At 40.8% G+C, this 24,824-nt stretch overlaps 1 long non-coding RNA gene across 2 annotated transcripts in view; it reads left to right on the top strand.

Annotated features, from left to right (window-relative positions):
• The window catches only part of LOC140711453 (uncharacterized), a 251,385-nt gene that overhangs the window by 75,286 nt on the left and 151,275 nt on the right, over positions 1 to 24,824 (top strand). The window contains exons 1-2 of one of the 2 annotated variants that reach the window (XR_012092668.1): positions 14,549 to 14,658; positions 23,088 to 23,158. This is a non-coding gene — a long non-coding RNA (uncharacterized lncRNA). Of the gene's footprint in view, positions 1 to 14,548; positions 14,659 to 23,087; positions 23,159 to 24,824 lie in introns of those variants that run through there. The other variant, XR_012092667.1, reaches the window with a different exon arrangement.

The raw sequence follows: 24,824 nt of genomic DNA, 5'->3' as shown, positions 1-24,824 counted from the left end.
TCCCCACTGGAGTATGGGAGTTGATAATCATAATGACAATAATAACAACAGCAATGATGATGTTTGTTATACTTACCCTGTGCTAGGCACTAGCACCATGTTTACATACACAAGTAAATTTTATGAAAATCTTTTCTGAATCCTAGAATGATAAGTAGTAAGAAGAATAAAAATGTCTAAAATGTAATAGCTAGTATCTCTTTTAAAAAATAATGTGCTTTTGGCTAGGTGCAGTGGCTCAGGCCCGTAATCCCAGCACTTTGGGAGGCCGAGATGGGCGGATCACGAGGTCAGGAGATCGAGACCATCCTGGCTAACACGGTGAAACCCCGTCTCTACTAAAAATACAAAAAATTAGCCGGGCGTGGTGGCGGGCGCCTGTAGTCCCAGCTACTCGGGAGGCTGAGGCAGGAGAATGGCGTGAACCCGGGAGGCGGAGCCTGCAGTGAGCCGAGATCGCGACACTGCACTCCAGCCTGCGCGACAGAGCGAGACTCCGTCTAAAAAAAAAAAAGGGGGGGGGCTTTTCTTTTGCCTTTCATTATTGGCAGTGGTTTGTGGTCTTTGTGTTGAATGAAAGTAGTGGCTGTATCCTGCCCCAGTGAAAGATTTGGGGGAACAGTATTTTGCCATTTTATCTCATGGTTTTACTCAAATGTTTTCTCCTTTAGCCCTTTATTGTTTTTCTCCCTCAAATCTAGGTATATCGGAGTGACCCCTTTAGATCTGAAAGAAATAAGTTTGGAATGTGAGAAACTCACTGTCCACAAATGTTAGAGGAGGCTAATAACGTAAATAGCTTGTCAACCTGGTTTAGATAAATAACAATGACAGATCATTAAGGGAAGTTCAGGCGTGTCTTAGAGGTTGCTGTGAAAGAGCACAGAGACATCCTTTTGCAGCATAAATTTCAGTGCCTCTGACAGAGACAAGGTCTGCCACCTGTGATTCTGCAAGATGACTGTATTTTCATGTAAACCCTCCTTAAGGTTACCAGGTTCTGGAAATTTCTCTTGTCAAACGTATGTCATATAGGTGGGTTAGAGAAGAGACACTGTTGATCAGCATCTTCATTGTCATCATTTGATCATTTTTTTCATCATTAATTACCTGGGGAACATCAGTTATAACTTGAGTTTCCACTGAGTGCAATACAGTTCTTATCCTATATGTGTCGATACTTAAAGATTTCAGACAGAAAAAGCAAAGATCTTATCCATTAACCAGCAGCATCAGTTAGAACATGTTTCCACTGAGTGAAATATAGTTCATCTTACCCTGTATGTGTCTATTCTAAAAGATTTCAAAAAATGAAAAAGCAAACAAGAAAATGCTAACAAATCATTCCCAATAGAAGTAAAAATAAGAAAGAAAGAAAGATCTCATGGTTAATGTACTCTTTATCCCAAATTGCTCTGCCTACTTTCATGTGGGTTGTAGAAATCAGAAATTCAATCTTCAAGCCACTGAAGGCCTTAACTGATATCATGTCAAACATTTCTTCCCAAGTAAACTGGAATCTGAAGTCTGCTGGGCCCACACTTGGTTTTCTGGGCACCTTAACTCTGGGATGCAAATCACCAAATCCTCTGCTGAGCACCTCAGTTATTTATTTATTGAACATTTATTGAGTTTTTACTAGACGATTACATAATTTTTTGAGTACTCTTTTGTATGGAACCCTCTTCTAAACCTTTTACATATAATGAACTCATGAAATATTATGCAATAAGTATTATCAACTTACCTATAATGTACTGATTATGAGGGGAAGTAATGATGTTCTTCAGATTGGGAATAACTTATGTGACATGGTAGAAGTTTTGTTATTTTCCCCAAAATTTGTCTTTTAAAAAATAAAAGCATAGAACTCTGGAGGACAAATTTAAGAGTATAGCAGAGGTGATGAGATAAATTAGGAGTGGAGTCCCTTACTACAGTTTCGGAAAGTAATGATGAGCGCCCTAACTGTAGCAGTGAAAGTGAAGATAGACTTGAGTCGAGCTGTTAAGACTTATTTAAGAGGACAAATCAATCGTATTTGGTGAACAACTGTGTGTGAAGGGCAAAGGATAGGCAAGATTCTAGACTGATTCTTAAGCTCTGGGTTTGGGTGACTTTGGGGGAATTGAGTAATCATCAGAGACCGAAAACAATAAAATAAGGAATTTTTGTGAGGAAGCGCATGAGTTCAATTTGGGATGTGATGAGTTGGAGATCGTTCTGGAATGCCCACATAGAAATGATTAATAGACTCTTTGCACAGAGTAGCCTGGAGCTAAGGAGATCAGGGTTGGCTCCTTGAAAGTCCTCTGTATATATGTGGTTGGTGAAAGCTGGTGTCGGTGAGATTTTATAAGTAATAAGGGTACTGTAAGAAGAGAAGAAGAGATATCAGTTAAAGAGTCTATGAAGCAATAGAGAGAGAATAAGATAGAAGAGACTGGTGTCACAAGATCCAGTGAAAGAAAAAGTGGACAACGGTGTTAAATGCAGTGAGTGAGACATAAAGTGTCCATTGGTTTCCATCATGAGCAGGTGGTTGTTGACTTGGTGAGGGCTGTTTCAGTTGTGCCAGGTGAATAGGAGGTGACAAAGGAGACATTTTTGAGTTATAGAAGAGCCTTTTAAGTCACCTGGGAAAATAGGGAAGGAAAAAAGTAAAGGTACGACTTTTTTCTTTTTTTAATGTGGAAAGAGTAGCTAAGAGTTGGTGCAAGAAAGAAGTTGAAGATAGAGGAAAGGAAAGGAGGATGTAATTGATGGAGCAAGTTTGCTGAGGACTTGGACAGGGTATAATTCAGAGTGCACGTGGAGGGCTTAACTTTGAGGAGCAGAAGAGTCACCACTTTTTCTGAGGTTGAAAGGAAGAAGGTCAGGTGCAGTGACTTATGCCTGTAATCCTAGTGCTTTGGGAGGCCGAGGCGGGTGGATCGCGAGATCAGGAGATCGAGACCAACCTGGCTAACATGGTAAAACCCCATCTCTACTAAAAATGCAAAAACAAAATTAGCCAGGCATGGTGGTGGGCGCCTGTAGTCCCAGCTACCCAGGAGGCTGAGACAGGAGAATGGTGTGAACCTGGGAGGTGGGACGTGCAGTGAACTGAGATCATGCCACTGCACTCCAGCCTGGGAGACAGAGTGAGACTCTGTCTTAAAAAAAATAAAAATAAAAAAGGAAGAAAGCAAAGGTCCAGATACCTTTTCAAGTCAAAGGGTAGGGGCAGGAGATTGAGTTATTTTTACCCTAAGATTTTGGTTCTCTTCACAAAATAGAAGGTCCAGTTGGCAGAGAGTCGTGGTGAGAATGGAATATAATGGGAGTGGAGAGGTTGAAAGAACCCACTGAGATGTCAGTATTTTTAAATGGAATCTTGAGGAAGATGACTGGGTACACTGGGCACACTCAGATGGAGGCGAAGTAGGTCATTAATTTTAGTAATTAGACCATCCTGCTCAGTTAGGATAATTTTCTCCTGAGTTACCTGATTAGCTGACCAGGTATGTGAATAGAGATGTAGGTGGTTGAATTGATCCAGGGTTGGGGATGTCCCTAGCAGATTCATCACAGGGACAAAGATCAAAAAATGAGCCCATTAAGAGCGTACACACTTATGGAATCTCAATAAAATTCAAAGACGAGCGTGATGAGTGACAGGGAGTCAGTCTGGTGGCTTTTTGTCCTCTCTGTTTCTCAATTACCCCTGCTCCTTTCCATAAACCAGGTTTACTTGGCCAAGGACAGTGATTCTTCTTGCGTGCTTACTACTGGCCCCTTTCTTAGAGTTGGATGCTGCTTCTATCATCTTTCACAGCCCATGGCTGATGCCCAGAACTCCTGCCATCTGTAAGTCCTTTGTGGTGCTCAGCCAGCACCTGGGGATTGGACACATGCATACTGACTCCTTTCTGGAGTAGGTGAGCATTCACTGCATACACTGGGCCCAGCGTTTGGCCTCTTGGCTCCTTCCCAGAGGTGGCCATCTCTCCTCCCTAGGTTGGTCACTTCTCTGCCTTCCACATCCCATATGGTCAAGACGTGATATCTTTGTGGGAGCTACAAAAGAGAGGGTCAGAAAGCATTACCCTTATTTTTGTCTCACTAAAATATGTCACCTGGAAATGCCAGAAAGAAGAAAAATCACTGTCAAAGCATTTAGTCTCTTGCTCTTGGAGGTTAAAAAGATGATAGCACATTTGCAGATAATACAGAGCAGCTGAAAAACGGTCATATATTTAAACATTGGTCATATATTCAAATTGTCTGGAATAATTCCAAGACAGCAGCTCACCCCTTCTCTACATTTTTGCCATGTTTTACTGGACCTGAGAGGGCCAAAGCCGGAGCTAACCTTGTATTTTATGGATGTCAACAGGCTGCCGGCACTCGGCTCTGGAGCATCATCCTGCTCTCTGCTTTATATGCGGGTCATATCTGAGAGCCATTCTGCGAGGCTGCTGCAGGGTTTCCATCTGTCTTGAGCACAGCAGAACTTCAGGGATCACAATAGGAGATTCACGTGCCCTGACAGGATTTTTATTCCACCTGCTGTTGATGGTTGATGAAGAAAGCAAAAGTGAAAATTCCGTATATTCAGGCTATTTCTTTTCTCTATCCAGTATTCATTCAATAAACACATATTGATTACCTACTAAGTGCCAAACTCCGATGCTCTTAGGAGCAAAGGACATTATAGAGAACCCACATGTAGTCTAGTGGAGGTAGAAAAATAGTAATTAAATAATTTTCCAGACACATGTAGAATTTCAACTATAATTAGTGCTGTGAAGAAAAAGTCCATTGTATTTACAGAATATATGAGAGGTACTCTGACTTTTTACATGGGGGCTAGGGAGGATTTCTTAGTGGAGGTGACTTTTGTATTGAGTTATGAACAATGGTGAGGAATTAAGCCAGTATAGCAAAGAGGGAGGAATAGGCAAAGTCCCTGAGGAGAAAGGAAATGATCCAGGAGCTGAAGGATGGCTGTGGGCTTGAGTTCAGAGTTCAGAGTGGGTCAAGATGAGTCCCCAAAAGGGACCAGAACAAGCATGGTCTTTTACCAACAAGAAAATGGGAGGCCTTGAACACCTTTTTTTTTTTTTTTTTTTTTTTTTTTTTGAGACAGAGTCTTGCTCTGTCGCCCAGGCTGGAGTGCAGTGGCATGATCTAGGCTCACTGCAAGCTCTGCCTTCCGGGTTCAAGCCATTCTCCTGCCTCAGCCTCCCGAGTAACCAGGACTACAGGCGCTCACCACTACAGCTGGCTAATTTTTTGTATTTTTCAGTAGAGACAGGATTTCACCATGTTAGCCAGATGGTCTCGATCTCCTGACCTTGTGATCCGCCTGCCTCGGCCTCCCAAAGTGCTGGAATTACAGGCGCGAGCCACCGTGCCCGGCCGAATATTCTTTAAACAAAGCAGTATGATGATTCAATTTATATTTGTGAAAAATGACTGAGTGGCTGCAGTCACAGAGGATGGATGCAAAGTAGGAAAAGTGAATATTGGGAGAGGAGTTTAGGGGCTACCTCAGTGGTCCACTAATAGTGTATAGTGGGCTGGATTAGAGCTGTGACTGTAGAGACGGAAAAATGGAGATGAACTCATGCTGCATTTTGGAGCTAGGACTAATAGGATTTATTGATGGATTGAACGTGTCCCAGGGTAGAGAGAAATAGAGGAATGATGAATGATTGCTATGCTCTGCCTTGAGGAGATGCTGTGTGGATATTGGTGACATTTAGTGCTCAATTAGAAGACTAGATATACAATCATGTCGTCTGCAAACAGGGACAATTTGACTTCTTCTTTTCCTAACTGAATCCCCTTGATTTCTTTCTCTTGCCTGATTGCCCTAGCCAGAACTTCCAACACTATGTTGAATAGGAGTGGTGAGAGAGGGCATCCCTGTCTTGTGCCAGTTTTCAAAGGGAATTTTTCCAGTTTTTGCCCATTCAGTATGATATTGGCTGTGGGTTTGTCATAAATAGCTCTTATTATTTTGAGGTACGTTCCATCAATACCGAATTTATTGAGCGTTTTTAGCATGAAGGGCTGTTGAATTTTGTCAAAAGCCTTTTCTGCATCTATTGAGATAATGATGTGGTTCTTGTCTTTGGTTCTGTTTATATGCTGGATTATGTTTATTGATTTGCGAATGTTGAACCAGCCTTGCATCCCAGGGATGAAGCCCACTTGATCATGGTGGATAAGCTTTTTGATGTGCTGCTGAATCCGGTTTGCCAGTATTTTATTGAGGATTTTTGCATCGATGTTCATCAGGGATATTGGTCTAAAATTCTCTTTTTTTGTTGTGTCTCTGCCAGGCTTTGGTATCAGGATGATGTTGGCCTCATAAAATGAGTTAGGGAGGATTCCCTCTTTTTCTATTGATTGGAATAGTTTCAGAAGGAATGGTACCAGCTCCTCCTTGTACCTCTGGTAGAATTCAGCTGTGAATCCATCTGGTCCTGGACTTTTTTTGGTTGGTAGGCTATTAATTATTGCCTCAATTTCAGAGCCTACTATTGGTCTATTCAGGGATTCAACTTCTTCCTGGTTTAGTCTTGGAAGAGTGTAAGTGTCCAGGAAATTATCCATTTCTTCTAGATTTTCCAGTTTATTTGCGTAGAGGTGTTTATAGTATTCTCTGATGGTAGTTTGTATTTCTGTGGGGTCGGTGGTGATATCCCCTTTATCATTTTTAATTGCGTCGATTTGATTCTTCTCTCTTTTCTTCTTTATTAGTCTTGCTAGTGGTCTGTCAATTTTGTTGATCTTTTCAAAAAACCAACTCCTGGATTCATTGATTTTTTGGAGGGTTTTTTGTGTCTCTATCTCCTTCAGTTCTGCTCTGATCTTAGTTATTTCTTGCCTTCTGCTAGCTTTCGAATGTGTTTGCTCTTGCTTCTCTAGTTCTTTTAATTGCGATGTTAGTGTCAATTTTAGATCTTTCCTGCTTTCTCTTGTGGGCATTTAGTGCTATAAATTTCCCTCTACACACTGCTTTAAATGTGTCCCAGAGATTCTGGTATGTTGTATCTTTGTTCTCATTGGTTTCAAAGAACATCTTTATTTCTGCCTTCATTTCGTTATGTACCCAGTAGTCATTCAGGAGCAGGTTGTTCAGTTTCCATGTAGTTGAGCGGTTTTGATTGAGTTTCTTAGTCCTGAGTTCTAATTTGATTGCACTGTGGTCTGAGAGACAGTTTGTTATAATTTCTGTTCTTGCACATTTGCTGAGGAGTGCTTTACTTCCAATTACATGGTCAATTTTGGAGTAAGTACGATGTGGTGCTGAGAAGAATGTATATTCTGTTGATTTGGGATGGAGAGTTCTATAGATGTCTATTAGGTCTGCTTGCTGCAGAGATGAGTTCAATTCCTGGATATCCTTGTTAACTTTCTGTCTCGTTGATCTGTCTAATGTTGACAGTGGAGTGTTGAAGTCTCCCATTATTATTGTATGGGAGTCTAAGTCTCTTTGTAAGTCTCTAAGGACTTGCTTTATGAATCTGGATCAAGGGGATTCAGTTAGGAAAAGAAGAAGTCAAATTGTCCCTGTTTGCAGACGACATGATTGTATATTTAGAAAACCCCATTGTCTCAGCCCAAAATCTCCTTAAGCTGATCAGCAACTTCAGCAAAGTCTCAGGATACAAAATTAATGTGCAAAAATCACAAGCATTCTTATACACCAGTGACAGTCAAACAGAGAGCCAAATCAGGAATGAACTTCCATTCACAATTGCTTCAAAGAGAATAAAATACCTAGGAATCCAACTTACAAGGGATGTAAAGGACCTCTTCGAGGAGAACTACAAACCACTGCTCAGTGAAATCAAAGAGGACACAAACAAATGGAAGAACATACCATGCTCATGGATAGGAAGAATCAATATCATGAAAATGGCCATACTGCCCAAGGTAATTTATAGATTCAATGCCATCCCCATCAAGCTACCAATGAGCTTCTTCACAGAATTGGAAAAAACTACTTTAAAGTTCATATGGAACCAAAAAAGAGCCCGCATCTCCAAGACAATTCTAAGTCAAAAGAACAAAGCTGGAGGCATCACACTACCTGACTTCAAACTATACTACAAGGCTACAGTAAGCAAAACAGCATGGTACTGGTACCAAAACAGAGATATAGACCAATGGAACAGAACAGAGTCCTCAGAAATAATACCACACATCTACAGCCATCTGATCTTTGACAAACCTGAGAGAAACAAGAAATGGGGAAAGGATTCCCTATTTAATAAATGGTGCTGGGAAAACTGACTAGCCATAAGTAGAAAGCTGAAACTGGATCCTTTCCTTACTCCTTATACGAAAATTAATTCAAGATGGATTAGAGACTTAAATGTTAGACCTAATACCATAAAAATCCTAGAGGAAAACCTAGGTAGTACCATTCAGGACATAGGCATGGGCAAAGACTTCATGTCTAAAACACCAAAAGCAACGGCAGCAAAAGCCAAAATTGACAAATGGGATCTCATCAAACTAAAGAGCTTCTGCACAGCAAAAGAAACTACCATCAGAGTGAACAGGCAACCTACAGAATGGGAGAAAATGTTTGCAATCTACTCATCTGACAAAGGGCTAATATCCAGAACCTACAAAGAACTCAAACAAATTTACAAGAAAAAAACAAACAACCCCATCAAAAAGTGGGCAAAGGATATGAACAGACATTTCTCAAAAGAAGACATTCATACAGCCAACAGACACATGAAAAAATGCTCATCATCACTGGCCATCAGAGAAATGCAAATCAAAACCACAATGAGATACCATCTCACACCAGTTAGAATGGCGATCATTCAAAAGTCAGGAAACAACAGGTGCTGGAGAGGATGTGGAGAAATAGGAACACTTTTACACTGTTGGTGGGATTGTAAACTAGTTCAACCATTATGGAAAACAGTATGGCGATTCCTCAAGGATCTAGAACTAGATGTACCATATGACCCAGCCATCCCATTTCTGGGTATATACCCAAAGGATTATAAATTATGCTGCTATAAGGACACATGCACACGTATGTTTATTGCAGCACTATTCACAATAGCAAAGACTTGGAATCAACCCAAATGTCCATCAGTGACAGATTGGATTAAGAAAATGTGGCACATATACACCATGGAATACTATGCAGCCATAAAAAAGGATGAGTTTGTGTCCTTTGTAGGGACATGGATGCAGCTGGAAACCATCATTCTTAGCAAACTATCACAAGAACAGAAAACCAAACACTGCATGTTCTCACTCGTAGGTGGGAACTGAACAATGAGATCACTTGGACTCGGGAAGGGGAACATCACACACCGGGGCCTATCATGGGGAGGGGGGAGGGGGGAGGGATTGCATTGGGAGTTATACCTGATGTAAATGACGAGTTGATGGGTGCAGCACACCAACATGGCACAAGTATACATATGTAGCAAACCTGCACGTTGTGCACATGTACCCTACAACTTGAAGTTTAATAATAATAAATAAATTAAAAAAAAAAAAAAAAAAAAAAGAAGACTAGGGGAGGGGCAACTTTGGTTAATTAGGTCCTAAAACTAATAGAACACAATAATGCAGATTTTTTCCATTCCATATGAAATTCAGAACTCCTAAATTATTATTAGTATCTTAAAATTTAAAAACAAGTTTTTCATGAAAAGTGTATTTGCAGGTCAGTTGATATCATCAGAAATACTTTGTAGTCAAAGACAGAATAACTCCATTTGCAGCAAGAGTCATAATATTTATATGGAAATTTGTAAAAGAAAAAATCAAGTAGAAGTGGGAATTTAAGGCTCCCAGCGATGGAGATATGTATGTGTATGTGTGTATATGTGTGTATGTGTGTGTGCGTGTGTGTGTATGTGTGTATATATATATATCTTTGGGAGGCTGTATAAAGGGGTACATGTGGGTAGATTATAGTCAACAGATGAGCTTATTTCCACAGCTACCACATCCATAAATTTGCTATGGTCTTCTCCCACCTTAGTGTGTTACAAGCATAGTAGACCTTATCCGCCTGTGTAATGATAAATTGAGAGAGATTTTCTCCTTATTGGTTTTATGGATATTTCTTCTCCCTACAATCTGGAATAATGTTTTTTCTTTAAGTTATTGTAAATAACCATTTCAACTTCAATGACTGAGTATTCCAGCTATTATTTTTTCCCTCTAGTTCATTGCTATTGCTGTTTTGTGTTAGATGGGGCACTGGGTCCAATTATAGCTTTGCATTTAATTATAAACTTTGCATATGTGTGCATTAATTAGAAGATTTTATTGCTTTGTATTTTATGGCTGGAGGTTGTGAACTATAGCAATTCAATATACCACTTAAGGGGATAATACAAATTTAGAATAATAAAAAGAAATTTATAATGTTCATCTCAGGCATCCGAAGTAGTATATAGAAAAATAATATAGCATAAATACAATATGCACAAGAGTCAAGCCTATTCTTATTTAATGAAGAGCTTTAACCTGATAAGGAAGACAAAGATCTGGTACAATATATAATTGCCACTCAATTAGACTGCACATTTAAAAGCAGGACCTAAAAGTATGACCTTAAAAGTATGTTTAGTTGTGTCTGCCCTAAGAATGAACAACCTAGGAAACTCTGGAAAAAGGTATTTTGACTAAATATTGTGACGACAAAAATAACTGTATACAAGTAATGTATTTTAGTTAGTAAATGTGTTTCTCACGGGGTCATGGGTTAGAAATCCTGAAATACTTTATGCATATACTGGAGTTGAATAAACAAGTAAATATATCTACTTATATAATAAATAGAATCAGAAAGTAGATAATAAGCCAGATCTTTCACTATTGAAGAAAGATGTTACAGATAAGGAAAGGGGTAAGGCTAAAATGAAACCTATGGTGCTGGACTAGAATCAGAGGTATCAGCATAAACTCATGGACTTTGATCTATATATAGATAGATAGGTACAAAAATATAGATATGTGGGTACGCATAGGTTAGTCTACAGATACGCATTCCCACCTCTCTCTGCTGAAAGGGCCTACGAGCAATGACACTGCGACAGCAACGAATACACCTGATGCCCAGATCTTGGTTTCTCAACATTGTTTTTCAATAAAGGAAACCAGAGCTTCATAAAGAAGTGATAAATTCCTGGGTAGGCTGGGAAAATACAAAATTAATCTGGATCATCTCATGGAGTAAGGAAGTGTGTAAAAAAGAAAGATCTCTTTCTGGAAAGACACAAGTGTCAACCTAGAGTAACTTTTTTTGTCGTTTCTGTTGAGACTGAGTCTCCCTCTGTCACCAGGCTGGAGTGCGGTGGCGCCATCTCAGCTCACTGCAAGCTCCGCCTCCCTGGTTCAAGCAATTCTCCTGCCTCAGCCTCCTGAGTAGCTGGGATTACAGGCATGCACCACCATGCCCAGATAAGTTTTGTATTTTTAGTAGATACGGGGTTTCAACATGTTGGCCAGAATGGTCTCAATCTCCTGACCTTGTGATCCACCCTCCTCGGGCTCCCAAAGTGCTGGGATTAAAGGTGTGAGCCGCCGAGCCCCAACCCAGAGTAACTTTTAAGAGTGCCAAAGTTGGAACAACTTGAGCAAGAAAATAAATGATAGAAATATTAGATGATAACGAGGGTTTCCTCAGGGAGTGCCTAAAGAGGGTTAGCTTCTTTGAGAGGAGCAGACCCCAGAGGCTATAAGGAATTCCAAGAAGGAGTTTGGAGGTCTAGAGATGGAAACTGGCAGGAGTCATTCAGGCTGTTCTTTGGTTGCTTGTTGGAGCAGAATCAGTCCCCCAGGGGAACAAAGCCTGTAGGGGATGGTGAGGGCAATGACTAAGTGAAGTGAGGCTTCTGAAGGAAGCAAGCCTTACTTAGGCAAAGTGGGTTCCAAGGGGAAGAGGACCCTGGAGCCTGGGTCAGTTTGGGTCATATTAGGTTGGTGCAAAAGTAATTGTTGTTTTTGCCATTGAAAGTAATGCCCAAAACTGCAATTACTTTTGCAGCAACCTAATACGTGTGCAACAAGACCCTCCCATGCTAAGCATTCAGGATAAACAGACCAAATGTTCCCCTTGTTTTCTTCTCAAAGGTAAGGAAAGGTCTTTGGAAGGAGAATGGAAAGAGATTTCTAGGATTGACAGCAACGGGGTAGCCGATCTACGTCTCTCTGCAGTGAACATACTGGTTCTTCTCTGAGGGAGGGGTCTAGGAGGAGATCTTAAAAGACATGATGATCCCCTACCTTCAGGCTCTCAAAAACCTTGAGAGCAGAATATGCTGGGAAATATTATGGGTTATGCCATAAATGTCTGATGTTCATTATGAAGCTTGCTGCCTTTCCCAACCAGCTGGGGTGCTTTGAATAGCCTGATATCAGTCTAATGGCTTTCCTTAGCCCCTTTTACTGCTTCCATTAATTTCTTTAGTTGGTTATTACCAGGAGAAACCCCTTCCTTTCCTTTCCTCTCCTCTCCTCTCCTCTCCTTTCTTTCCTTTTCCTTCCTTTCCTTCCTTCCCTTCCTCCCTCCCTCCCTCCCTCCCTCCCTCCCTCCCTTCCTTCCTTCCTTCCTTCCTTCCTTCCTTCCTTCCTTCCTTCCTTCCTTCCTTCCTTCTTCCAGCTACTCAGAGGCTGAGGTAATCCTCCTGTCTAAGCCTCTGAGTAGCTGGGACTACAAGTATATGCCTCCGCACCCAGCTAATTTTTTAAATTTTTCTTAGAGATGGGGGTCTGTCTATGTTTCCCAGGCTGGTCTTGAACTCCTGGCCTCAAGTGATCTTCTAGCCTCAGCCTCCCAAAGTGTTGGGATTACAGGCATGAGCCACTCTGCCTGGCTGAGAAACCCCCTTCTTGTTAGCATGTAAACTTCAGGTAAATTGTTTCCTCAGAATTCTAAGAGTAAATTATATAAAGTATTACAAACTGTTGGAATAGCAAAGATTAAATAAAACTACTGGACTTGATTAGTAATCATTCCTTCTACCGTAAATGATGATAGCATAAATGAATCTCTGAAAAGAAGTTTCTACCTATCTAGTTTGGACCAGGACTCCTTGGAAGAAAAGATGACCTGAGACCTGTAAGCCCCTCTAAGATTTGACATGCCCATCTGTCAATGTTGGTGATGGTCATGGTGGGAAATGAAGTGAAGTGTGAGGATGTAGGTTGCCTATCTAGCATTTGCTCACCACACCTTCTCATAACATTAACTCAATATTGTTCTGTAATTCATCCTCCCCACCACAGCCATATGACTTACTTTTTGGATCTTACTTTTTGCACCAAGGGCTTGATTAGTTCGAGGGTTATAACTCTTTCAATTATGTAACAATATCAGGAGACCCTTATTATGTGACAGATACTGTTTTAAGTGAATAAAACAACCCTGGATCCCTAACACAATGAAACTGACACTCTCGTGTGTGTGGAAGAAAAAGTACAAATAACAAAGCAAATCGTGTGATGATAAAAACTAAGGAGAAAAACCCGGCCTCAGCAGGGGCAGAAGGGAATGCTGGGAGATGTTGTCAGGAGCACTTGCCGTTTTAAAAGGGTGATCAAGGGATCAAGGAAGGCCTTGATGAAGTGACATGTTCTCATTCCCTTGCCTTGTTTTAAAATTAGGTCAATTCTGCCAATGAAACTAGAGGGAAGTCTACCAGGGGAACTTGTGGGAAAACGTTTCCTCACAACAAAGATAGAGGCACAGGAAGAGACAATCGCTCTTCTTCCTCTGGATGTTGTTTTAATTGGATGTGATGCCAGAAAGAGCCACAGACACTTTGCTCCCAACTTGAGACACAAGAATGTCAGCGTGGAGAGAGAGAATGAAACTGGGACCTTGATTATTTTTCTGAGCCACAGAGTTAACTAACCCTGAAGTCTGATCCATGTCTGTGCTTCTTGTAATGTGAAATAGTAATTTTTCATATTGTGTATGCCAGTTTAAATCAATTTCTTTTTCTTATAGCTGAAGGCATCCTAACTGATATAGAATGGGTCTTGGTAGCTTTAATAGGCTACAGTAAACCAGTTTGCAAAATTCTATGTAGATAGGAGTAGAAACTTATGATACTCGTTATAACACCGGCACTTCCCCTGTACACACTATTAGATGTTAGCAACTTCTTAGAGCTTGAAGCGGCGGGGATAGAAAAATGACTACCTGTTAGAGCTTATTTTCCCAAGACAATGACATACAGGATTCTAGACACTATTCTTGAAAACCTCATATTCAGGTGCTCATAGTCCACATGTCCTAATTTACAACTATGTATGGAGAAGAGCTGTACAGATGCAGGGACAGATGGGTGACGACTACTTCACAGTAAATAAGAGCAACAATTTTAGACTATTGGGGCTGCTGTATAGTGGTTGTGGAGGGGATTGGGCCACATCGAGGTTGTAGTTAGCTTTTTAAAAATCCCCATTGTAATGGAGAGTGGGTGAGAACTAGAATCTCTGATTTCTTCCTTTTTTTTTTCTTTCTTTTTTTTTTTTTTTTGAGATAGGATCTCACTCTGTTGCCCAGGCTGGAATACAGTGGCATGATCACGACTCACTGTAGCCTCGACCACTTGGGCTCAAGAGATCTTCCTGCCTCAGCTACCTGAGCAGCTGGGACTACAGGTACATGCCACCACACCTGGCTATTTTCAAAAAATCTTTTGAAAGCAAGGGGTCTGTGTTACCCAGGCTGGTCTCAAATTCCTCAACTCAAGTGATCCTCTTGCCTCAGCCTCCCAAAATGCTGGGATTACAGAAGTGAGCCATCACTGCCAGACTGTCTCTGATTTCATTGCCATAAGTTGCCAACTATTGTAGTCAGAATAATGTATCCCTTCTTTTTTGAAAATATCCACATCCTCATCCCCAGATCCTATGAATGTGCTATGTTATGTGGCAAAAGGGGCTTTTTACAGATGTGATCAAAGTTATGGATCTGGAGATGGGGAGATCATCCTGGATTATCAGGGTGGGCCCAGTCTAATCACATAAACACTTAAAAGCGAGAAATTTCCTCACTGGAGTCAGAGAAATGTGATAAATGAAGAGGCAGGAGAGATTCAAAACATGAGAGGGACTTGACCTACCTTGCTGGCTTTGAAGATCAAGGAAAGGAACTAACAGCTGAAACATGTGGGTGGCCCTTGGAGGCTGGGAATACCCCTTAGCTCACAGCCAGCAAGAAAACAGAGCTCTCCATCCTACAGCAGAAAGAAAATAAATTCTACCAACAATCTGAATAGCAAGGAAACTGATTCAGAGCCTCCAGGAAGGAACACAGTTCTGCCGACACCTTGATTTTAACCTGGTGAGATCCATATCAAACTTCTGACCTACAGACCTTGGAGATAATAAATGTGCATGCTGTTTTAAGTTGCAAAGTTTATGATAATTTGTTATCATAGCAAGAGAAAATGAATACGCTCACCCAGCAGAGAGTGGTGTCTTGAGTGGATGAGGCACCAGACTGAACTACCGGCTAGTTGGAGAGGGTAGGCGAGAGTTGAATAAAGGAGTGAGGCTTTGAAGCAGCCCAAGTAAGCAAGAGACAAAGAAGATAGTCTGAGTATTAGGGTAGAGAAGACATGGGAAGTGGGTAGGTGGTGTACCAGTTGCCTCATGTATGTAACAAACTACCTCAAAACTTAGTGGCTTAAAACAATAGCAATGTTCTGTGGATCCGCAGTTGGGACTGGTCTCAGCTGTGTGGCTCTTCTGCTGATCTCTGTTGGAGTCTCTCATGCATGTGCGGTGACTGGCAGTCAGCTAAGCAGCTGCATCTGAGGTTTGACTTGATGAGCTGACTGTCCATGTTATCACCCCATCTAGCAGATTAGTCCAGACTTAGTTGCTGGCAGGGCTCTCAAGAGCAGCAAGAGATACTTTCCAAGTCTTTGCTTATATCATGTTTGCTACTGCCCCTTGGCCAAAGAAAGTCACATGATTGGCCCAGTGTCAGTATATTAGTTTCCCTGGGCTGCCATAACAAAATACCCCAGGTTAGGTGGCTTAAACAACAGAAATGTGTTTACTCACGGTTCTAGCATCTGAAACTCCAAGATCAAGGTGTATGGGGTTGGTTTCCTCTGAAGCCCAGCTCCTTGGCTCGCATATGGCTGCCCTCTTGCTGCCTCTTCACATGGTCTTTTCTCTATGTTTGCATCTCTGATGTCTCTTCCTCCTCTTATAAGGACACTGGTTATGTTGGATTAGGGGTCATGGCCTTATTTTTAACTTAATCATCCCTCTAAAGACTTTATTTGCAAATATGGTTACATTCTGAAGTACTAAGCGTTAGGCCTTCAGCATATGAATTTTGGGAGGATGCAATTCAGCCCATAACAGTCAGTATGGGAGGAGACTCTCCCGGGGCCCGGAGAGTGGGAGATATGAACAAATGAGGGAGCTCCGGCTCTAATAATCTACCAGAGAGTTATCAAAGTGTAGAAAAGTAAATAAAACCCACAGTATTTCCCAGAGCTGACTTTGTTTAAGATACAGTGTCTTAGAGAAAAGATCCCCAAATTATGGCTATGGGCTAAATGTGACACCCAACCTATATTTGTAGATAACGTTTCTTGGGGCTCAGCCATGCCTATTTATTTGTGTATTGTCTGTGGCTGCTGTCATGCTATAACCTCAGTGTTAAGTAGTTGTGACGGAAACTGTATGGTCTGCAAACTTTTAATCTATTTACTATCTGTCCTTTTACAGAAAAATTTTTCTGACCCCAGCGTTAGAGGATTATAAGAAAGCTATGAATCAGGTGGTGAAAGGGTAAAATAAAATAACCAGACAACTACCAGCAGGAAACATATGGTCTAAGGGAGGGAAGGAAGGCGGCAGGCATGATTCTCCTTGCTCATTTTATGAAAACAAATGACCAGATAAGCAACAGTCCAGGAATTGTTACACAGACGGGTCCTAATGGTGCCACTTATGAAGCTCGCTGAAACTCTTTCTTAGAGGGTTGTTTTACACAGCCTTGGCCTCCCACCCATCCGCTGCCACACCTCTCAGTCCTTTCAAGTATTATCTAGAGAGATCCAGTTGTCAGACACTGAGAACAAAGCCTGAGTCTCAGCTTTAATAGGGGTTTCCCCTCCTGTAATATTTCATACAAAGCCTCATTCTCACCCAATATGAAGGCAGTGCTGTTTTAAAAACCCATTTCACATTTTTAAACCAATTCTGTTAAGCATGACTTCAGCTGTCACTTCTTGTTATTTTTGGAGAAGCTTGATGCTCGTAGGTTTGAAACGTCCCATCCATTTGTTCAGTGGGCTTCTGATAACTATCCCTGCCCATTGGGTATGAAGTTGACACCAATTAAGCAGCTGACTGCCTTCATGATAGAGTATTTTAGAACAGGCCACAATGCCACGTAGTTATAATTGTTCTTACCTTGTCTAGATACTTGGCGCTTACTATTTTAGAAAACCCAGGACTTCCAAACTGGTGAGATTTTATTATTGCTGCAAATGATGAGTGCAGAGAGAATTTGGGAATGAATGAATGTTGATAATGGGCTCAAGGCTGTCCGCACTGCAGACATAGTCTGTAACCCCCCTGGAATCAAGAGAAGCAGGCTTTTCAAACCCTCGCTACATAAGCCTTGTTATCGCTGAAATAGACCACTTGAGATGGAAGTACAGACAGATTTGCTGCTGATGACAGCTCACCAGGACCCAACTCTCCATTCAGGTACATTGATATGCATATTCACTCTACTGGAAAAAAAATCATCTCCTCTCCTACCCTGGGACATGGCTTCTGTAGGCTCCGGAATTTGCTATTTTATACCCACCTGCTGGTACAATATAAGCAGCTGCAATAGGCATCAAGCTATGAAAAGCTCTGAGGAGCACTATTGCAGTGCGAATTGCTTCCTTGCTCTGCACTGTTTGGTGATTGTAAGATGGATTGCCAGATTAGCACAGGCACACAGTATTTGTGTAGGGAACAGGGAGGGTGATTTTTCCCTGCTTCTCCTACCAGCTATTTCTTACCAGTCCCTTTGCCACCTATAAAAAATTGGGTATTGGCTAATGTTTCTTAGTGGAAATTCAAAGGCCGGAATCACTAACTCAAGCCCACAGTAATACCACTCTGTTTCTTTCCACCCTCGAACTGCCACATAAGAGCCTCTGATGCTACTGGCCAAAGAGGCCACTTGCCTATGCAATTGCTCACTCACAGAAGCTTCCAGCACAGCAATTCTCTGTTCTTAATGTTTTATATCACTAACTAACTAAACATAGCCACCTTTCACAAATGCAGAAAGTTGTTTCCAAAACACGAAAACAACTTGACCCAAAAAAAAAAAAAAAAAAAAAAAAAAAGGTAGAAGTACAGATAACTTGGAGGTGTGGAGGCTGTCTCATGCTTTGGGAGACTGGTGCAGCCGTGTGGGTAATCTATGTTAACATCTTGTCTTCAAGATGCTGACCTCACTTTGATTCAGACATTCTAGAAAAGGATTCATTTCTTCTCCATTTCAAAGCTGTTTATCTGGCTTGGAAAATAGCTGTTTTAAACAGAAGCCTTTACACTTGTCTGAGTAAATTCCATTCCAATTTTTGTTTTGGCCATAAGTCAAAGATAACAGCTGTGCGCTTGTGGGTTCACTGAACTCTACGTGCTTGTTGGCTGCATCACCGACCAGAGGGAATAACCAATAATTAGAACATTTTCGGTCATCTTGGGAAGAACAGAGTTTTCTCTTGTTTGGAAAGGTGGTGTGACCTCCCTCTGATTTTCCCAAATGCGGATCTTTCAGTGACTGAGTGTATAGCTGAATATGTAAGCCTGGACTCATCGCCACTGCGTCCTCCCTTTCCCAAAATATTGCCTGATAAATGGAAGCTTAAAGCCATATTTACTGTTTTTCAGCTTAATTCTTGCTCTGCAACAGGCCTGGGCCATGATAATAAGCAAAAATACTTGTGCATTCCTAGCACATCAGCATTTCTGATCACAATGATTTGCGACTCAGGCCATGAAAGCTGTGGGGTTTCTTCCTGGTTGAATCAATACAAGTTTACATAAATATATGTTTCTGTTTTTCTTTCGTTCTTGATTCAGCATTCATATTTACTTGTTGGTAACTACAGACAATGGGAGCATGGGGGCAGGGGAGAAGTCGAGCAGATAGAGAGATGATTCAGAAGAAATTATTTGGGTGGGTTCTAACGTCTTAACTGATCATGACTTTTTTTTTTTTTCTTGTGAAGAGTAATGTGTTGGAATTTTCATTTGAAAAGATAAAATTTATTCTATATATCTAAAGAATATAACTGCTCATCTATTACACTAAGTATGTACTACTATATCCATGCCTACAGTAGGAAGTGTTCTTGTATCAGGGCATTTGGTGTGCTAGAGCCTTTAGTATCAGAGATATGTATCCTAAAGCATTATTAATCCAATAGTGACATAGGGGCTGGTTTGCTACTGATGCAAGAGCATTTGTTCTATATTTAAAATCTCCCCGAGTCAAGGAGACAAAGTTGGCAAGAGATATGGTGATTATTTTTTGCTCAGTTTTATGTCATGACAGGGAAACCTTTCACTTTCACTTGAATAAGCACAAGGATGAAGGAGAGGCCACCTTTTCAAAGATCCTCCTGCAAGACAGTCTCTGTTATTAAGCAAGGACTCATTACTGATCCGCTGTCTCACTCTGTTGTGGAATGCAGCTTGGGCTGCTTTCGGTGACTGTACTGTTTGTGAAATGTAAAAATGCACCTGGCTGAGGTAGAACAAGGGGTCTGAAATTTAGTTCCCCCTACTTCTGTTCAACAAACTCTTGGCCCACAGGGCTGCTCAGGGTTGGAGTGGGAAGACAACAAGTTTTTCCTGGATTGCCTACATTTTCCATATTGACTAATGGCATCTCTGAGCATGTTTAGGCTTCTTGGTGTAAGTTTGAACCCAAGACATTTTACTTTAATCATCCCTGGTTTCCTTACCCGTAAGTCCTGTTTCAATAAGGAAATAAATGATTTATTAATAAATAAAAGTAAATCAATAATTATTGGTTAATATGGGTACATTTTCTATGACTGGTTTCATTTAGGTAAAGCCTGCCTAGATATAGATATTTTTGTGGAATATCCACATATTTTTCATTTATTTCCTTAGGAAGACTTTAAATGACATTTTATATTCAAAGGGAAAAATTAGAACTAATTTGAAGTTGATGTGATTATATTCTATTGGGCTATTGGTCAGTGTAGGATCATTTAAATGGATTCTTGAAGTGTGACCTGGATTAGGACTGATATTACTGACTGGTAACAAAAAATCCTGCCCGGGAAGTCATGATAAGAAAATATCATAGCTGGCCGGGTGCAGTGGCTCATGCCTGTAATCCCAGCACTTTGAGAGGTCAAGGCGGGTGGATCACCTGAAGTTGGGAGTTCAAGACCAGCCTGATCAACATGAAGAAACCCTGTCTCTACTAAAAATATATAATTAGCCGGGCATGGTAGCGGGTGCCTGTAATCTCAGCTACTCGGGAGGCTGAGGTGGAGAATCGCATGACACCCAGGAGGCAGAGGTTGTGGTGAGCTGAGATTGTGCCATTGCAATCCAACCTGGGCAACAAGAGCCAAACTCCATCTCAAAAAAAAAAAAAAAAAAAAAAGGAAAAAGAAAATCAGTAGCATACTCCCATCCCTGGGGGTATGTATTCAAAGTGCTGTGCCCACCACGGCCATTGTGTCCCTGCAGGCAGCTTCCTAAACTGGTCCTAAGAACAAAGGACTCTGAATAAGCCAGAAATGTTTAAAACTTTCTCCAAAGATGGAATGTGTGAGTTCAACTAGAGGAGACTGAGAAACACTCATCTTCCTAAAACAAGACACAAATGTGTCGCCACACTTCTGGGTCACATTTCCTGTCTGCTTGGAGCATCCCTCTAGGATTAAAAGAACAAAGAGGGGTGGTAGGGAAAACCTACTGAATCCCAGAGATGCCTGTGCTTGCAAATTATTTTCAGTGTGAAGATTTAGAATCTGGGGAAAGACAGGAAAGTGTGCAGCAGGGATTTTTTTTCCACCTCAGCATTTCTTGCAATGGACTGATTGGTGTGAGAAATTAGCTGTCCTGCTGAGAGTTAGGTGTAGCATCATAAAGAGTACTTCAAGGAAGCCTTTGTTTCTAGCATAGTGGTCTTTAAACTGTGGGCCCTCTCCACGAGTTTCCCTGATTACCTTTATCATGTTGTCACACAGGGGGTGTAGAAAACAGATTGCAGGTCTCTATCTACTAATGCACTTAATCTGATTAATTTTTATGCTAGTGCCTTTTCTCTTTTATTCCTCAAAGTGCCTTTATCTCCTTCATCTGTGACAATACCACGTAGGTGCTCATTTAACAATGAAAAAGAGCCTCCAGAATGTCTCCTTCTGTTGTGTGAACTGAAATAAATCTAATGATTTTAGCAGAACAGATCCCCTCTTAACACACAGGAATAAATTATGATTCAGTTTTCTAGGGACCAAAAAAGAAAACCATAGACTTTTCTATTAAAGAAACAGAGGCCAATTTTCCTACACTTCTGAAGCTAGATATTATTAGTGATTATTACTATTATTATACTCATTTAATTCCTATATTGAAGTCATTCTTTCTGACCTACCTACATTAAGAAAAACACGCATTTGGGGAAAGAATAAATCAGTAGATATGGTATAGGCAGCAGTGGCTTAATGACAGAACTAATTCCCCACTTCCCACTAGGCTTTTTACCTTAAGCCATTAGTCCCTTAAGAGTGTTTAGTAAGGGCTGTCTGTAGCTTAAGGAAAGAAGGAAAGAAATGAATATAATCGGCCCTCTGTACCCATGGGTTCCACACCATGGATTCAAGAAACTGCAGGTCAAAAATATTTGAAAAGAAATGTATCAGTAGTGACCATGTACAGATTTTTTGTCATTATTCGCTATACAACTATTTATATAGCATTTACATTGTATTAGGTATTATAAGTAATCTAGAGATGATGTGAACTATATAGGAGGATATGCATAGGATGACACCTACAAATCCTACACCTTTTACATCAAGGACTCTAGCATTGCTGATTTTGGGATCTGAGGGAGGTTCTGGAACCAATCCATACAGATATCGAGAGACAATTGTATTTTTAAACTATCTACTGTATGTCAGGCACTGTGCTAGCTCCTTTTTATTTGTTCTGTCATTTAATAAAAAGGAGCTCATCATGATACTGTGAGGTGGGTGGTGGTTTTATTTTTCAGATGAGGGAACTGAGTGAAATAGAAGTGGGGGCCAGAAGAAAGGGGCTCTGGGGTTTCAGTTGTTAAATCATTTGGCTTCTGAGTTAAATAGACTTTCTGTTCTTGGAATTATGAAAGGGGCACAGCAGAACTCTTGCAGTATGGCCATAAGCTGTTCCTGCTGGGAGGCTACAGGGGCGCAGTTGGATTCTTCTGGAATGAGTCCTTTCTGAGTCTCAATAGGATGATTTGCTGGAGCAAGCACAAGATGTGAGAGCAGGTCATGGGACATATTTCTGCTTTGGGCAGATAATGATATGGCCCCACCCAATTCAAAAGAGGTCAAATACCATATGTGTAATAAGGACTGACACCTACTAAACACTCTGAACCAGGCACTATCCTAATGACTTAATGGGTATCAATTCATTTAACCCTCAGAACCAGATAAGGTAGATGTTAATATTATTCTTACTTTATAGAAGGGAAAACTGAGGTAGCGGTTGAGTAGCACAGAGATTAAGTAACTTGTCAAGGGTCACAAAACTAGTAAATAGTGAAACTGGGGTCTGATCCAAGGGAGGCTGGCTTCAGAGTCACTGCTGTTTAAAACTTTTACTTACTGCCTTTAACCCATTCCCTTCAGAATTGTCCTTTGTTAAGCTGACTTTCTGGGATAAGGCTTCTGTCCCTGTTCACCTCCTCCTTCTCAGTTGCTTTCTTCTGACTTACTTTCATTCTGGGGAAATCTTTCTCTCTTAGAGGAACTTCAGCTCTCTTGAAATTGTTTTTTTCTTTGTTCTTGCAGAGTGGATGGCCCATTACACTTAGAACCCTTGGCATCCAAATTGAAGTCTCAATCCTCAGATGTTCTAGGAGGTGAGTAGAAATGTTAGCATTCCATCCTTTTAATGTAGCAAAGCAAAAAACAACAAAACAGCTGAAAAGGGTAGTTCATAAAACTACTGTAGCATCTTAGGCTCTGATGTCAGCCTGGGTTTATGTCTCCACTATTCCATTCTACATAACTAGCTGGCTGAATATATAACCAGTGCAAATCCTTGGTATGTCCCCTGTAAATCAGCTTTACTTTCTAGTTCGCTGAGTGGCTATCAGAATCAATGGAAATGGTGTGTAGAAAGTGCTCATCACTATACCTGGTAGCTACAAGCTTTTAACAACAGATATTTTCATTAGTTGTGATGATGATAATTATTACAGCCCTGGATGACTAATGAACTGGCTAAGGTTATTGCATTTTAACTCTGCAAATGCATGGAAGACACTCCTTGTGACTGGGACTCTTAAATCAATGTGGGACTTGCCATATTCTGATGGCTCCTTATAACATGTTAAGGTGGCCTCACCTAATTTCAGATTTCACTCAAGATCTGTTATGAGAGGCTGGGAGGAGACTTTTATAAAGCTGTTTTCAAAAGCAATTATATTATTTTCAGTGTATTTTTAAAAGATTCAGAAAGAATGAATTATTTTCCAGAAGTAAGATTATTAAAAATTCCTTGATAATATATAAGGCTGGGCATGGTGGCTCACGCCTGTAATCCCAGCACTGTGGGAGGCCAAGGTAGGTGGATCACAAGGTCAGGAGTTAGAGACCAGCCTGGCCAACATAGTGAAACCCCGTCTCTACTAAAAATACAAAGAATTAGCCGGGCATGGTGGCAGGCGCCTGTAATCCCAGCTACTCGGGAAGCTGAGGCAGGAGAATCGCTTGAACCCAGGAGGCAGAGGTTGCAGTGAGCTGAGATAATGCCATTGCACTCCAGCCTGGGCGACAGAGCGAGATTCCATCTCAAAAAAAATTAATAATAATATTAAAAATAAAAAGAAAATATATAAGAAGTCAAATATATAAAGAGTCAAATATGTAGAAAGGGGAATGAGGAGAAGAGAGGTTGATAAATTGAATTAACAACTCAGCCATTTAGATCGAAAATAGCAAAATTTGAAAGTAAGGTCATGGTTTGATGCCAGACAAAAGACCACCCCAATTTCTAGTTGTGCATCTTTTCAAGTAAGATAGTAACAGGAAGAAAGGGTAAAGAGAGGGAACTGAGTTGACTGTTCTGAACAGGAGAGGAGGTAATGCTCTGTACATTGTTTTCTTTTTGAAACAAAGACACAAAACAAGCAAACACACAAACATGTTAGCGGCACAGGCATATAAATGCTGGTCCAAGGAGCCTTAAAATAATACAGACACAGATTCCATATCTGACCAACTATATTGGGAAGAGTGGCAAATTCTCATTTCACAGATAAAATATCTTCCCAGACATGGGCAATAACCAAGCACATAGGGTAGGAAGTCTTGACCCTATGAGTCAGAGGAAACCTACAAGCTAAGAACAGATCAAGTGGCAACTAATAAAAAGCAAGGATTATAAACAAAGAGCCAGCCTCTGAGATGTTCAGTAATTCTGTTTTCAGTCTTTCAGTAAACAAATCTTTCTCAGGCATCTATCCTATGTCAAGCACTGGACAAATCATAATAAAGATTTCAGAATAATCCCTAACCGCAGAG

The sequence above is a fragment of the Chlorocebus sabaeus genome, chromosome 3 (assembly GCF_047675955.1).
Source record: "Chlorocebus sabaeus isolate Y175 chromosome 3, mChlSab1.0.hap1, whole genome shotgun sequence".
NCBI lineage: Eukaryota > Metazoa > Chordata > Mammalia > Primates > Cercopithecidae > Chlorocebus > Chlorocebus sabaeus.
Note: the sequence above shows the minus strand (reverse complement) of the source record. Positions and strands in the feature narration are given on the sequence as shown.